Source organism: Amia ocellicauda, chromosome 1 (genome assembly GCF_036373705.1).
Source record: "Amia ocellicauda isolate fAmiCal2 chromosome 1, fAmiCal2.hap1, whole genome shotgun sequence".
Lineage (NCBI taxonomy): Eukaryota > Metazoa > Chordata > Actinopteri > Amiiformes > Amiidae > Amia > Amia ocellicauda.
This window is the reverse complement of record NC_089850.1, coordinates 20,923,072-20,939,998: the sequence shown is the minus strand read 5'-3', so window position 1 is coordinate 20,939,998 and position 16,927 is coordinate 20,923,072. Positions and strand designations below refer to the sequence as shown.

The following is a 16,927-nucleotide window of genomic DNA, read 5'->3' as shown; positions in this document are numbered from 1 at the left end:
AATCATGTCCTGTCAGACACAATCAAATTGACAAGAGATGAGGGATAAAAGCAAATCTTCAGTTTCCTAAAGTAAGCAGTATTGTAGACAGACCAGGGCATGTGTGGGAGAGCTGAGGGACAGTGCAAAAACAGAACCAAGTAAAGTCTGAAAAAAGACAGAATGTCATCTAGGTATTTCTTGTGATATTTGCCTCATATTTGACACATCATTAAGGACAGCAGTAATGCTAGCTAACAGCTTTTGATCCTGATGCCACAAACATGCTTTAAAAAAAAATATATATATATATATTTTATTTTTTTATTTTTTTATTATTATTACAATTTACACCTGATACACAGGCATTAAACGTTCCAGAGATTATTTGTGTGGATGGGGAGGCATTGATTGGTTATACTTTGAAATAAAAAAATTACATTTTAAAACCCATGAGGCTTTAGTACAATGTAATAAATTGATTTGGTATAAATAATCCAAGGAGGCTTTGGTACAATGTAATAAACCTGGAAGGCTTTGGTACAATGTAATAAAGCAGATTGATTCAACCTCACTCCATTTGAATTTGCCCAAGGAGAAACAGGTCTTTGGCTGTTTGATTGAGAAACTGGTCATCTACTATGGAAGCTACCAGTGCTGTGAGTTACTGGGAACAGAGTGAAACAGACATGCTTGTACCCTGCGAGTCTGTGTAGGAGCTGCTGGACCGGGCCTGCTCTGAGCTCCTCCTCTCCGGTACTCCGCCTTCGCTGTCCTCAGTCTGTCCCGTCTCAGCTGGTCATGGTCTGTTAACAATGTGAGATAAGGGCATTTGATATAGGTCCTGTAAAAGTCACACTGTATTTTACCCCCAGGGTGTCAGCACACATGGGCACAGCTTGGCCTGAAGCAGGGTAATTTGTGGGTCCTTCTTGCCTTTGGGGGTCGCACTTAATTTAAATTTCTCTGCTTACTGAGCTTAGTGCTTACTGACCTGGAAATTGACCTGCTACCATATATATGAGCTGAGGGAAAACACATTAGTGAGAGAACTGTCTTCTCTGACCATTCACTGTGATGTGTTGTGGGCAAACGCAAAACATGAGACACAGGGACACAGGCGCAGTATGCAGGGTCTCAACTGAGTGTCTCCACCGTCTCTCCAACACTGATACACTGGCTGCAATAAAAACCGCTTTCTTGGTAGAAGCCTGCAAATAATAGATTCATATGGAGCAGGCAAAGCACAAAATCTAAAATATTAATAAAATGACTTAATTTGTATTTGTTTGAAAATATGAATGATTTAAAACATTTGAAATGGTGCTGTAAAGCTCCTTTTGATATTATATATGAGTAATAACCTGAGAGCAGGAGCCCATTATAGCAATGTCTTTAATGATAACACTAACTGCACACAATTGAAAGAGGCCTACAAGTGACTTTTGCATTTATATATAATAAATATAAAGTATTAGAGGTGAAATCCATTAACCTCAAATACAAGACTTGTGCACTATGCAGAATATTAGGAAATTTGATTATTCAGGAGAATGACTCACACACCGTTTCACAGAAGAAAGTCTGCTAAAGTTAAAGACTCTTTCTCCTTTTGCATATTCAGTGTTATCATCATATGGAATTGCTGAACAAAGATAACCTTGATTTCCATACAGAGCAGCTATCCGGATGAGCCCCAAGCTGCTGCTGAATGCCTATGTATCCATCCCTCTCTCTCCATTTCAAATTCAGAATCAGAACGGACAGTCATCTCTGAGAAATGCCAGTCATGATGATGTACAATACAGAGGCTATAGGAAGTATTCACCGCCCTTGGACTTTTTCACATCTTGTTTTGTTACAACCTGATATTTTGATGCATTTAAATGGGATTATTCCCCTTTTGATTTACACACTCTGCACTCCACACTCCACACTTTCAACAAGTGGGAAAAAATGGAGAGGTGAAAAAATAAGTATTCACCCCCTCTGCTATGACACTCCTAAATAAGCTCAGGATCAGCCAACTGCCTTCAGAATTCACGCAATAAGTTGAATGGAGTGTATCTGTGTGCAAAGTGGTTCACGTGATTTCAGATTAAATACACCTGTCTCTGTAAGGTCCCACAGTGAGGTAGTGCATTCAAAGCAAAGATACTACCATTAAGACCAATGAGCTTTCAAAACTACTCTGGGATACAACTGTGGAAAGGCACAGATCAGGGGAGGGGTATGAAAATATTTCAAATTGAATATCCCTTGGAGCACGGTCAATTAGATCATTAAGAAGTGGAAGTTATACAGCACCACCCAGAATCTGCTGAGAGCTGGCCATCCTTCCAGACTGAGCAGATGGGAAAATAGTCAGAGGTCGGAAGTCATTGGTCAGAGAAGCCACCAAGAGGATTGCCCATGTTTTGTATCATGATTGACTATACTCTGGGAAGGAAAACATTACAGGGAATTGCCTTCTTGGCAGGGGGTGTTTGCTTCCTTGCAGAGTCTCTGACAGAACAAACAGAATCATTCGTAACCTGACAAAATGCACCAGACGCTGTCACCTGTACACTGCATTCTCCACGTCATTGCATTGTTTCTTTCAATGTCTGTCTCCTCAAAATAAAACCTGCATGTAACTATATATAGTTTGATTATGTTTTCTGACATTAGCCTAAACAAATACATAATGGGATAATTAAGAAATAAAATAATAAAAAGGGAAGGAATTTGTGAAAAAAAAAATTGAACTTAATGAACTGATGTCGGCATTCCTGGCTAAAGCATTTACTCATCCTGTTCTCTGATGTAGAAATTAATTTGTGGTGCAGAACAGAAGGGGGGTACTCTTAATCAACCCTTCACCACATACCTGGGATTTAACTATTTTGTCTGCACTTGGTAGCTAATTTCTACAATGCTTATTTTGTATTATTCTACTGACTGTATAAGCATTATACTGACTTTGTAAATCTTTGAAAATGTTTCTTGTGAAACCTGTAAGGGTGACTGCATAGAAATCAATACATACATAAAATATGTGAGAGGGAGGTAAGTGTGTGTGTGTTTGTGTGTGTGTGGTGGAACTGAAACTTCAAGAGGTAAAAAACGTTTGAGCCCTGTGGAAATGTTGAGCTGGACAGCACTATTCTAACTACACTGGAAAAACCCGTGCTTTTCATAAATAAGCTCATACTGCTCCTGAGCTTATTTATCAAAATAGAGAACAGAGAACAAGTCACTATAACTTCCCCAACTTTTTGTGTTTTATTTGATTATTTAAGCCTCATTATTAGTTATCTGATCACTGCTATAGGCACCAAATGTCTCCAAAAGCACCGGTTCACTCTAAACTTTTCCGTTGATTTTCTTAAAGTGCACTGCAATGTAAAACATTCTATCAAATCAGATGCTGTACATGTACATGCTGTACTGTGGTACACACAGCAACTGCACCAATTTCTACCTATTGTACACCTATATCCACTAAACAAAGGCAGAGAGCACAGCATGTTCCTGACTTTACTTTACTTTACTTTACTTGTCATGGGTCCTGCCAGTCGGTATTAACAGCGGATAAATACCAACAGACAGGGCTAGAATAAACAAGCCTTTCTTTCGTGACTCACGCATTTGAATGAAAGCAATTAAGTTCCCATTTCACAGATCATTGACTGATTAAAAGAAGAGAAAAAAGAAAGAAAGAAAGAAAGAAAGAAAGAAAGAAAGAAAGAAAGAAAGAAGAAAAGGATCTGCTGAGCCGCTTTGGTTTTTAATTTAGCGGGAAATATATATTGCTTTAATTGTTAACAGGAATATCTTGTATGGAGTTTGCAGAAGTGGAATGGTGTTTGAAAAGCTCAAACCTCCCTTTTCTCCTCTCTCTTCCCTGTAATGCACAGCACATGCCACAGAAAGCCAGTTCTGGGATGACATCTGACAAGAAACTGACACATGACAAAAGATTAGAGGCGGTGTCAGTAAGGATGGGGAATGGATCCCAGAACAGTTGAAATTAGAATATGAAATATATAAAATATACTTTATATATAACAGTACTGTTTAATTTGATATATATAATGTATGGTAATATACAGGTTTGTATCAGTAATGGTTTGTAGAACAGTCAGTTGCTGTAGAAATTAGTTTAGTATTGTGCATATGTGAGAATGTGTGACACTAAGTTGGTGTTAGTGTCAATAATGCTAATATTGATTATTAGCATCATTATTAGCATTACTGTATTAATAATGACTATGATGATAGTGGTTTTGAACATTGAAAGAACATGGTTCTTTCTTTAAGCTGCCTATAGCATAAATCCATGTAACAAGCATTATTCTTTGTTACATTTCTTTATGCAGTACTTAGGAGTTAAATCTTGTTTTTCTAAATTTGTGAAATTGCTCATCCCTAGGTGTCAGTCCCAGAAAACAGGAGTGGCCAGTGTTGAGCACAAGGTGGTGTTTCAGCACGTATCAATATTGTTCTCAAAGGCTTATGGGTATTTGTGCACAGTGGGCTATTCCAGCTTGTCACACCGGTGTTATCCCAGTCTGGAATTGTCACTGTTTAATGGTGATGATTTTGGCCATATGGGAGAAGAACCAAAGATCGGACAACGCTTGTCAGAGTACAGATCAGTAACACAGGGAGTGGCTGTATTAATGGCATTTTCTTTCTCTTTTAAATATTTATTGAACTAAAACTGTGTTTGCATAATGAAGGCTGCAATGGCGATGAAAACAATGGCTTCAAGGAGGTGCTGTGTGGTAGATGTTTGTGGTCGTTTTTTCACTGACACAGATGTAGGGTCTCCACATTCTGCTCGTCTGCAACAGATGTTAATGTGGGAGAAATTACATTTTAGCTCATCCATTTGTGAGGGAAAATGGTGGCGGCAGGAACAGCACCACCACTAATAAAAACAAGGGAAGAAATTTAACAGGACAGAACAATCCTTGGGGCGACACAATTTAATAACCGGTGATTAATTATTCAGGAGCAGTCAAGACAGGCTTATGATTTATAAATATATATATATTTGCTTGTTTTCATTTCATTATTATTGTGAGAACGGTTCTTTTAAACAGGATCAGACAGTTTCCCCATGAGGCTCACACCTCAAGAGGATCCCAGAGGAAAGATTGTCTGAAGAGTGGAAGTGGCGAGATCATTATTACATTAAAAACAAAAATCTGAAAGCCTACAGCTTGAGGGAAAGAAACCACTCTTCTTCCAACTTAATTAGAAGTAAAATTGATGAGTGTACAGGGTACAGGACAGCCGGGGCCTCGCGGGCACAAACTTGAGGTTCAGAATAAACCCGAAAGAAAGACAGATTGCTGCAATAATATATTTGGCATGGGGCTGCTGAATCATTTTGTGTTAAAGGACACTCCTGTCATTGAGCTCTTTGATTTTAATTAATTCTTTGCTTTGTATTTCATTCTTTGTTTCCATACAGGGTAACCACTACTGTATACTATTGCATGCTGGTGTGAATCCAGTATTGTAGGCTAATTGGACTGCACTATTGCAAGTGCCCTTGGAGAAAAGAGTGAAAAATGAAAAATGAGTTAGTAATTATTTTTGGAAGGTCAGATATATGTCCCGATAGCGGCGGGGAGAGAAAGGACATTCCTCAGCCTTGAAGTGAGTAAGTGAGCACAGTGTGGGGAGCACAGACTCCAATCCCTATTAAATGAGAAAATGGAAATTTGCCGCTGAAGAGACACTTATATTTGTTTAGATTATTCCTCAGTTAAATGATGACCGCTATGTCTCAAATTTGAACCAATCAGTGCCCTCTAAGAGATTAATTGGCAAAGGAAAGCAGCACTAAACCCTTCAGAATGACAGTCACAGCACTGTACGCTCCGTTCTGTAGAGAAAATTGAGACATGGACTATAGTACATCAAGTAAAAGAACTTTCTGGTCTCCTTGTTAAAATCACCTATTTCAATTCAACTGCCTGGAGGGGAGGCCTTCATTAGGCCTGAACCTTAAGCTGTGGAGCCACAGAGATGTATTCTTTCTTGCCCTAGAGGATATTTTGTTTTTCTCTCCGATGTGCTGATTGGTTATCCCTTTTCTTTTTTCTCTTCTGTTCTGCATGTGATGTGCTCTGTAGTAATATGCCTTGCCATAATAAAATGAGCACCCATGACACAGAGACTATGTATGGGTGGCAATAGCACAGACAAAGTGCAGCCAACAGAAACACATCAGGTTGAAACAGCAACTGAGGAGTTTATATATGTTTTCAGCATCTAAAAACAAAAGGCACCATAGTTTTGGGCTGTTATTAATGGATACCATGCACACATTATATCTACATTTTACAGACTAGCAAACAGATAATTGCCAATTTAGAAAATAATTATTTAATTGCAAATCTAACACAATGGGCTCTAGGTCCAGCAGCTTTAAATAACACTGGATTCTGACTTAAATTGAACTCCAGCATTCTAAACCTGTGGTCACTTCCATTCCCACTGACCAGGGAGAATACCTATGAGCATATTAATAAGCAAACAGAGTGTAAAACTGCAAGCATCTGCTTGTTAAGTGACTTCTAATTGGCATCAGTGCTCCTTTTAAAGGAAGGAGGAGGGTCAGGTTACTATGAAAGGCCAGACCCAGGTGCCCAACATTCTTGGCAACACAGACATGTGTGTTCTGGAGCTGTGGTGGATCTCGCAAGTTGTCCATGGCACCACTTGTCCCCATTGTCAGAACTATTGTGCTGTTTGAGGTCTAATGAAATCCTCAGCAGCAACAGGGGCTTCAATTAAGCCATTAACAAAGAGCTTTAGACCGAAGAATCCAATTAAGAAAGCCAAAGCAATTAAAAACATGGAGTACAAACCACCCGCTTGAGAAAAGACAAGCAATGGATCCATAGCAGAGATGAATTTACAGAATTTCCTCCATTTCAATGATTTTGTTTGAATTCACTCAATCTGACTTCAAATATCAAAGCCCTTTTCTGTAGAACATTATATATACATATACACTCACCTAAAGGATTATTAGGAACACCTGTTCAATTTCTCATTAATGCAATTATCTAACCAACCAATCAAATGGCAGTTGCTTCAATGCATTTAGGGGTGTGGTCCTGGTCAAGACAATCTCCTGAACTCCAAACTGAATGTCTGAATGGGAAAGAAAGGTGATTTAAGCAATTCTGAGCGTGGCATGGTTGTTGGTGCCAGACAGGCCGGTCTGAGTATTTCACAATCTGCTCAGTTACTGGGATTTTCACGCACAACCATTTCTAGGGTTTAAAAAGAATGGTGTGAAAAGGGAAAAACATCCAGTATGCGGCAGTCCTGTGGGCGAAAATGCCTTGTTGATGCTAGAGGTCAGAGGAGAATGGGCCGACTGATTCAAGCTGATAGAAGAGCAACTTTGACTGAAATAACCACTCGTTACAACCGAGGTATGCAGCAAAGCATTTGTGAAGCCACAACACGTACAACCTTGAGGCAGATGGGCTACAACAGCAGAAGACCCCACCGGGTACCACTCGTCTCCACTACAAATAGGAAAAAGAGGCTACAATTTGCACAAGCTCACCAAAATTGGACAGTTGAAGACTGGAAAAATGTTGCCTGGTCTGATGAGTCTCGATTTCTGTTGAGACATTCAGATGGTAGTCAGAATTTGGCGTAAACAGAATGAGAACATGGATCCATCATGCCTTGTTACCACTGTGCAGGCTGCTGGTGGTGGTGTAATGGTGTGGGGGATGTTTTCTTGGCACACTTTAGGCCCCTTAGTGCCAATTGGGCATCGTTTAAATGCCACGACCTACCTGAGCATTGTTTCTGACCATGTCCATCCCTTTATGACCACCATGTACCCATCCTCTGATGGCTATTTCCAGCAGGATAATGCACCATGTCACAAAGGTCGAATCATTTCTAATTGGTTTCTTGAACATGACAATGAGTTCACTGTACTAAACTGGCCCCCACAGTCACCAGATCTCAACCCAATAGAGCATCTTTGGGATGTGGTGGAACGGGAGCTTCGTGCCCTGGATGTGCATCCTACAAATCTCCATCAACTGCAAGATGCTATCCTATCAATATGGGCCAACATTTCTAAAGAATGCTTTCAGCACCTTGTTGAATCAATGCCACATAGAATTAAGGCAGTTCTGAAGGCGAAAGGGGGTCAAACACAGTATTAGTATGGTGTTCCTAATAATCCTTTAGGTGAGTGTATATAGGGACACCTAAACCTATGCCTATGTGTGTGTATATATACAGATGGGTGACAAATTAAAGGAAAAAACTTAAATTAAACAATTAACATCCTATCATGCTCTGTGGCATGTATAAAAATGCTGAGCAAGCATTTTGGATCAAGATGGTAAGAGGAAAGGACTTTGAAAGAGGGGTCATTATTGAGGGATGGATGGCAGGAGCTTCAGTCACAAAGACGCTCAACTGGCTCGTGTTCTGGACAAGCGGGCGAGTGCATGTGTGGCAACACCAAGAGAATGGCACAGGCCTGACTGCTTGACCCCTACAGTGAGGGGGTCTGGAGGCTCTGTTATGCTGTGGGGGGCATTTTCCTGACATGGTTTGGGTCCACTTGTCCCCTTAGAGTGAAGGGTCACTGCAAATCATTACCAGGTTATTCTGAGTGATCACCTTTATCCGATGGTGACACATTTCTATCCTGATGGGAGTGGTCTCTTCCAGGATGACAATGCCCCCATCCACAGGGCACGAGGGGGCACTGAATGGTGTGATGAGTATGAAAATTATGTGAATCATATGCTATGGCCTTCACAGTTACCAGATCTCAACCCAATTGAACACCTATGGGAGATTCTGGACTGATGTGTTAGACAGTGCTCTCCACCACCATCATCAAAACACCAAACAAGAGAATATCTTGTGGAAGAATGGTGTTCATCCCTCCAGTAGAGTCCAGAGACTCGTAGAATCTGTGCCAAGAGCATTGAAGCTGTTCTGGTGGCTCGTGGCCCCTACCCCCAATTCTGTATATACACATTTAGATTTTTTAGAACCCAGATGAACGTATAAATTGAATCATGATTTCTCGCAGTCAACAAAGCCCAGGCACAGAGGAAGCTCATATTCTCTGCATCTTTCCAAAGGAAATGTGTGAATATCTTTGTAAAATGTGTATAAGATGGGACGTAGACTAATGGGGCTATAGTTCTTTAGATCATCATATCTGCTTTGTGTATTTCAACTGGGTACATCTGTAAGACCTCACTATTCTCATTTTCCTTTTATGAAAGTATCAGTCAGGTCCTTTGATAAATTATATTATACTTTCTACTACCTGATTTCATTTTTGTGATATTGTGAAAATCAGGACACTGTGTTACCATGTTAACAAGGGTAACACAGTGTCCAGCCCCTCATTAGAATATTAATCAGTGGTAACAGTGTGCTGCACCTCATTAACATATTTACAGTGGTAACACAGTGTCCTGTACCTCATTAGCATGTTAACGAAGCCTGAGAACAGACACAGATGAGAAGGGTCTTGTAGAAAATGTAGCGGATGGAAATAAGTACAGGATATTATTTTATAAAAGCTGCATCTGTGATTGAGTACAGTAATCTCTTGCCAACCGTGTGTTCCCTAACGAGGTTTTGAGTATCCATGCAAAAAAATACCATTTTGCCTACTGCGGTGTACAGTTTTGCATTTCCACGGTATTGTGTTCCCACAAGAGTTTTGTGCAGTCATTCATAAACACATTGACATGTCGGATAATGATTGTGAAAATGATTTTACTTTTTATACCTTAAATCATGGCCTCTACACATCTCATCATCCCTCTAACCAACCCCTGCCCCATCACCATCATAGTCATCTTCATCGTCATCACCTGGATTTCAATATCAATATTCAAGGCAAATTACAGTATTTTTGTTCATATAGGTACATAGGCTATTTCTCATGATTATTAAAGTACATGATAATTATGCTAATAAATGAGTGTAAATCATGGCCATGGAACCTAACCCCATTTCTCCCATAGGCTTTTGGTTTTGGCAACCATGAGTTCTCTCAGGAACCTAACCCCTGCAGTTATACTGTACTGTACTGCACTGTATCCTTTAAGGTTGGCAAGACAAGGGCCAAGAGCAGAACTGTTTGTGTGTGATAACTATTTTACAGTTTTTATTATTATTTTATAGCTCTTAAATAAACACACTAACAAATTAATAAACATACATTTCAAACCTCAAGTCATCTTATTATCTGGATTATGGACAACTGCCACACACATTCATTTCTTGGTCAATATAAATACACTATTAAAACAATTAACTTACATTTCACACTGGTGAGCAGAGATTTTGGTATGGACGTGTCAACAGAAGCTGTAAAATAATAAAAATAATATATATAAAATAAACCACAAAAATTAACTAGAACAGAACATTATTGAAAATATCAGCGTGACTGATATGAAATATTCCACAATTGTTCAAAAGTTAATGACAGAGATAGCTGACATTGAACAGATGTATCAATCGCCCTAACTGTCTCAATTATATATGTTTTATTCCTGTAAAGGACAATGGCTGAAGCTGCAAATACTGGGTGTACCATCACTTTGAAGAAAATAATCACTTCAGCTCTGAGATTCAACACATTGATTATCCCATTCCTTTACACAATGCTTTTCTGACACATTTTTAATTAACTTGTACAGTTCATGCAATAACAATATAAATAATGTGCACACATTCAACATACAGCTTCAATATGTTCACCCAACTTTGAAATTATAATTCTGGATGCCTATGATGCAGTTTTCTTACTGTGTTACCTCACAGGCAGAAAGAAGAAGTGGAGGGGAAGGAGGGGGAGAAAAAGTAGATGAAGAAGTATAAATATATGTATAGTAGATAAATATTGTTAATAATAATTGGCTTCACACAAGGCAGATTGATGAGAAATTGACCTGATTACCTTTAGCAGACAGCAGCTTTCTGTAATGGACTGACATGTGGTCCTGAATCAGGTACTGGGTTGATAGTTTGTTAGAAGACCCAGAACAAAACACTGGAATTGAAAAACAGAGTCCAGAGTCAAGGTCCCTGTGTCAATCAGAGATGATGGGGGGGGTTATCCTGCCATTGAAAATAACTATAAGAACTATATTCTTATTCTAGAAAATATCCCTTTAACTATGCACCGTGGTTGGCGCTCAACTCCTGCCTCACCGCAGCCAGACAGCATTGTAGACAACTTCCTATTTCTGAATACATTCTGTCGATATACTGACAAAAACTAAAACAAACATTTAAAAAGGACCCATTTATTTTTTGTAAAATATTAAATATGAATGCATAGTATGACCTTGCATCTGAAATTAACAGTATTTCCTTCTGAAACTGTTTCCTTAGCTGAAGGCTGGAAGAGGTCTTAGAGACATTATATCTTCCACATGTCCATAAACATGTCCATACACACACACACACACACACACACACACACACACACACACACACACACACCACTGTGGTACATAACTGTATCTACATTGCATGCTTGTGAGCCAATTAAGCCTTGCCAAGTGATAAGCTGTTTCAATAGTTCCTTCAGCTGGGAAGAGAGTCACAGAGGGACTGGTCTGTCACTGGAGGAACGCCATAGGGCTACAGCAGGGCTGAGAGCTGGACTGTCATGGTCACTCACAACAAGACAATTATACATAACATCACACAACACAGCATCCCCAAAACATCCCAGTGATTCTGAGGCTAGCCTTGCCACCCAGCTTAACACTGACTCAATTGCGCTCTGGTTAAGCAGGCTTCTTAGGAGGCCTCAGTTATATCTGCTGAGACATTGCCCAGACAAACTCATAAGTGCTACACTCATACAAAGGCTCGTTTCAAAAACAGGACAAAACAATTGTAACGACAACTTTTACATTTGAAAAGTTTCATAACACATCCAAGAAAAGCTACATTAAAATTTTGATAAGCAAATGTGATCAGCCTTTCATAATGAATAATGAATAATAAATAATGCAATCAGATGCAACAGGCAATGCTCAGTGTTTCGGGAAATGGAAGGAGTCAACAGGCAGGCAGCATTTGACATGATTACAAACGGCTGTTTATACTGCATGGACCATAATGATCAGAAAGAAGCAAGCATGTCCCTAAGATACAGAAAAAGGCTTTCATTTCCTATTGAGCTCAGGTCCCAGCTGGGCAGATCAAAGAACAATTACCCTTCTATTGACCCACGGATTGATGTTATTTTCCCGTTTTGTTTGTTTGTTTGTTTGTTGCTGACAAAACCATTAGTATCCAGTAAGTTCAGTGAATCCTTTTGCCTTCTTTGCAAATTAGACATATGCTTCTAGTAGGGAGCTTTGATTATGGTCATGCTATTTATTCAATTAACTGTTTCCTAAGTAGCAGTAGCAGATGTTTGCACAAAGGCATTCTGTAAACAGTAGCTAAATAGTGTATAATATAGGCATCTGACTGCAAAGGGTATGTAGCTAACTTGGTGTGTGTACCAGCTGGATTCCTACACATTGCTACAGCCATTCCATACACATTTGTACATTTTTCTCCGTAATAGAACAAAGACTGATCTCAAAATTCACATCACTGTTGCGGAAGGTTATGTTCGTGTACAGATTTAAAATAATCTTAATGTTAAATCTAAACGTCTCATCCTACAGTGACCTTTCTGCTTTGTAATATTCCTACCTGGCCACTTCCCTTACTTTCCGTCTTGCTTCCTTTTGTTGCTTTTTTCTACATTCAGTTGCAAATGGGATTTATTTACGTGATTTGCAGTATAACGTTTCATAAAAAAAACATTTACTCAAAAGGTTAACAACAGCCATAGAGGCTGATTGAGGCAGTCCTCTTCTAGGATTTTTCTCAAGGCTGCTGCTGAAATCGCACACAATGCAATGTTTATTTTAAATAGGAAAGCACTGTAATGTGTTACTATGATAAAAGCACCGTAAAACCATATTAAACATTCATAAATACCAAGGTAAATGTGCACAAAGGCTACCCTGTTTATGTAAAGCCCAAGTGGAATAGAGTTCACACACAGACACACTCTCACTGCTGCTGTAAGCCAGTGGTCCTTGGAGCCCAGACTATACTGGGACTGTAACACTGTAAGAGTGTAGCACTTTAACACTGTGAGAGTTTAATTCAGTAACACAAACTGAGAGACTGTAACATTGTCTGCATTACAATATAAAACTGTAAGAATTTAATACTTCACAGATACATAAGCTAATTAGTATCCTGACAACTTCAGACTTCCCAAGCCTGGTCTCTTAATTTGCTGAATTATTGACAGGCTACTGGGATTCATCTGGTAGTGAGTTCATTGTGAATAATTTCAGAACGCTATGGCTCATATTAAGGACTCACCAGCTCTATGTTCCTACAGTAAAAAAGTGCGTAATCATCCCTAATGAAGGGGATTAGAGTCCTCCTTTCTGGCTTCGCCTTTGTGCATTTCTGTTATCTGCTTTCTGCACGAGCGACAGGGTTTCTGTTAACTGGATTCTCCCAGGGAATTTGCCAGCGAGACTGTATTCATTGCAAGAATGGAGTTTACATCCTTTTTTTATATTGAGCTGGCCAGATTTGTTAGTTTGATGTGATCTGCCATAATCTCAGGGTAGGAAATTTGAGTAGCATAGTATAACAGTATAACACTGTTGCTAATTTGAGTACTGTTGAATAATTAACCTGCTTATTGCATTTTTGCATTTGAATGTTTCAGTCTTTGTCATTTGCAGTTATTAACTCAGTATAGTCAGCATTCATCTTCTTTAAGTTAACAGGAAATCACATAAGCTAATGTGCTCTCTCTCTTTCAATCAAATCAATACTGTGATCAGCTGTTCACTGGGCCGACCAGCTGCAGCAATAAAGCTGATTGGTGTTCCCTGTATGATGTACCCCACCAGTGTGTTTAAATTAGGTTAACCATTTCTGTTTTGTTTTCTTGTGAGCACAATTTAATTTCCTTCATTCTGAAAATCATATTATAAGTGAGTGTTTAAATCTTGTAAAGAATGTAAACACTCAAACTGTACATATGTATGTGTCAGAAACAACAAGTACTCCAGGGGAAAAGAAGGCATCTTCTATACACTGGGGTTATTCTCTTGTTTATCAGTTAATTTAAATGTGTGAATGGCTAATATATTATAATGTGTTATGAATTTTCATAATTACTTCTCTTGTTAAATGTTGGATACCAAGAAATCATTTATTTATTGATTCTGTGAGTGCATGCCTCACAGCTACATATAAGAGGTTATGTGAGGTAAAGGACTTGTAATTATAATGCATCACCACACACTGTACAAGAATACAGACTTCTACAGAGAATTCAGCTATGTGTTACTACATGAACAGACCAGAAACAGTATAGAAGTAAAATATTAATATCTCCTTATTATACTCTGCACAACAGTATTAATCCCCCCCCCCCCAAAAAAAAAGGGAATCTGATTACCATAACTGGTTCATAAATAACATAACCGTGGTAACAATTGCATTGGTAACTAATTGATGACTTATTAAAAATGAAAAAAATGCACACAATTTGCTTCAGAATGGGAGCTGATAGGCAGTTCTGGTAAGGATAAAAGGACTGCATCTCTCCTGTTGAATTATGTTTGTCCTGCGAAATTTCTGATCTGGAGCCAAAGCAAAGAGTGATCACACGAAAAGTAAATCATCATAGAAAGAAGCAATTAGATTGTTCTACATGAGAGTGGGCTGCCCTTTATTTACAAGTTAATGTAATTGACTTGTGACACTGGCCTTCCTGGAGTGGATGTCTGCATGGCTGAGCTGTCTGTAAATCCTGCAGGGGAGAATGTAATGGCCCTTTCATTAAAATCAGTGGAAACATTTGTTGGGGAGATATCTTAAGTACTTCTTTCCTGAACCACCTGCTAGTATAATCTGAATTACCTTCATCATGCTATTATTGCTCCTGAATTAAATTAACACACATACAGTTACAGTGGGGGAAAAAGTATTTGATCCCCTGCTGATTTTGTACGTTTGCCCACTGACAAAGAAATTATCAGTCTATAATTTTAATGGTAGGTGTATTTTAACAGTGAGAGACAGAATAGCAACAAAAAAAATCCAGAAAAATGCATTTAAAAAAAGTTATAAATTGATTTGCATGTTAATGAGTGAAATAAGTATTTGACCCCTTCGACTTAGTACTTGGTGGCAAAACTCTTGTTGGCAATCACAGAGGTCAGACGTTTCTTGTAGTTGGCCACCAGGTTTGCACACATCTCAGGAGGGATTTTGTCCCACTCCTCTTTGCAGATCCTCTCCAAGTCATTAAGCCAGTGAAAATGTCTTGCAGTTAAAAAACTTGTACAGCTTGCCTCTTCGTATCGCAGAGGTTGTTATCCAGCTCATAGTTCTCTCTCTTCTCCTCCTTTATAATACCAAGCCCCACTAATATATGAGTGAACTTCAGTGCCTGTCCCAGACTGAGCAGTACCCCAAGGAATGTATTTCTTTATTTATAAAGCAATCGGGTGGTAGCATATTAAAAAGAAAGTGGACTCAACAGTAACAAACCCAGAGTTACGTGCATGCAGTGGAAATCTTGAATCAAGCTGTCAAAGTGTAAAACTCACGGCTGCTTTTTGAGCACAAGTGTCCCCTGCAGGGGCCCATTATGGAGTACCTGGGCACCATGGCGACCTGCACACCTAGAGATCAGAAGAGAGGGCAAAGTTAGACAACACTCAGACACTCTCACTCTCTCACAAGCACACACACATACACACGCACACATGCACACATGCACACATGCACACATGGCATCAGGTTATGCCCTTTTGACTGAAACTGCCAGGAGACGAGTCAGTCTGGTTCTGAGCCAGTTCCCCTGCATACAGTAGCACACCTCTGCTGGATTCACCCACTGCAGAGTTACTCTGCTCTTCACACAGGTACTGGGCGCTGTTGTGTGTGGTGCCGACTATCAGGTCTGAATGGTATTGGACTCAAAGGGTCTGAAGGAAGCCACTTTGCCCCCTCGCAGATCACTGTGTCTAGTCAGTGGGAGGTCATTAAAGAAGCACCCACGAGAGAGTAAAGTCAATCATGGGACATGCACTAGTCTACTGGCTTTATTTTGTTCACTGCACCATACGTTTGATTTTATTATGTACAAAACAAACTTAAGCTTCTGCAAAATACTATAAATCAGGTAGGACATGTTAGTGGATATCAATTTAGGTGATTATTAATACTGAATAATATTAATTAAATAACAAAAAAACAAATGAACTTGGAATTATGTTTGGTTGCCAAAATTACAAATTGCAAGAGAAAAGCTTTCAGCTCCAGAGAAACTCTGACCATCTCGTCCATCAACTCCGCCATCTGATCTCATGGACAAGAGAAGTGAGTTACAAAGAGTGAATGCACTTAGTGTTAATAGCAGCCTCACGAGCAGTTCCTCCTAATGTGAAGCATATTAATGCTAGGCCTCTGCAGACTCCCAGGTCCACTGTGACTCTCATGAAGTCAATTACTTTGTAATCTGTCTGCTGCTGCTGATTGACGTCAATGCCTGGGATGTGAGAAATCTCACGCACCCACTCAAAATAATAGGAAGCGCTGGAAACTCACCAGGCGGTTACTTCGTTGACTGAAGACCGATGCAAGCGCACTGCTGGTTTTAGTGAACTGTCACCTTAGAGCAAATACTACATGACTTATTTTTATTTCCTTTAAAAATGTTTACAATATCTTTACTGATAAAGGTGATAAAAGATTAACTGAGGCACTTTATCAGGGGTCAGCAGCTCCAGTCCTCAGAAGAGGAAGGGGTTTCTGGTTATCTTTCAAATAGAGAATGCTACCCAAAGGGGGATGGGCCATTGCTTGT

The 16,927-nt window shown here is 39.4% G+C and overlaps 1 long non-coding RNA gene across 1 annotated transcript; it reads right to left on the bottom strand.

Moving 5' to 3' along the window:
• Positions 1-684: 684 nt before the first annotated feature.
• On the bottom strand, positions 685-15,727 carry LOC136759835 (uncharacterized). The gene is made up of 4 exons (XR_010820115.1): positions 15,666-15,727; positions 10,961-11,053; positions 10,318-10,365; positions 685-785 (listed from the first exon to the last, which is right to left on the bottom strand). It is a non-coding gene; the product is annotated as an uncharacterized LOC136759835 (long non-coding RNA).
• Between the last annotated feature and the right edge of the window lie 1,200 nt (positions 15,728-16,927).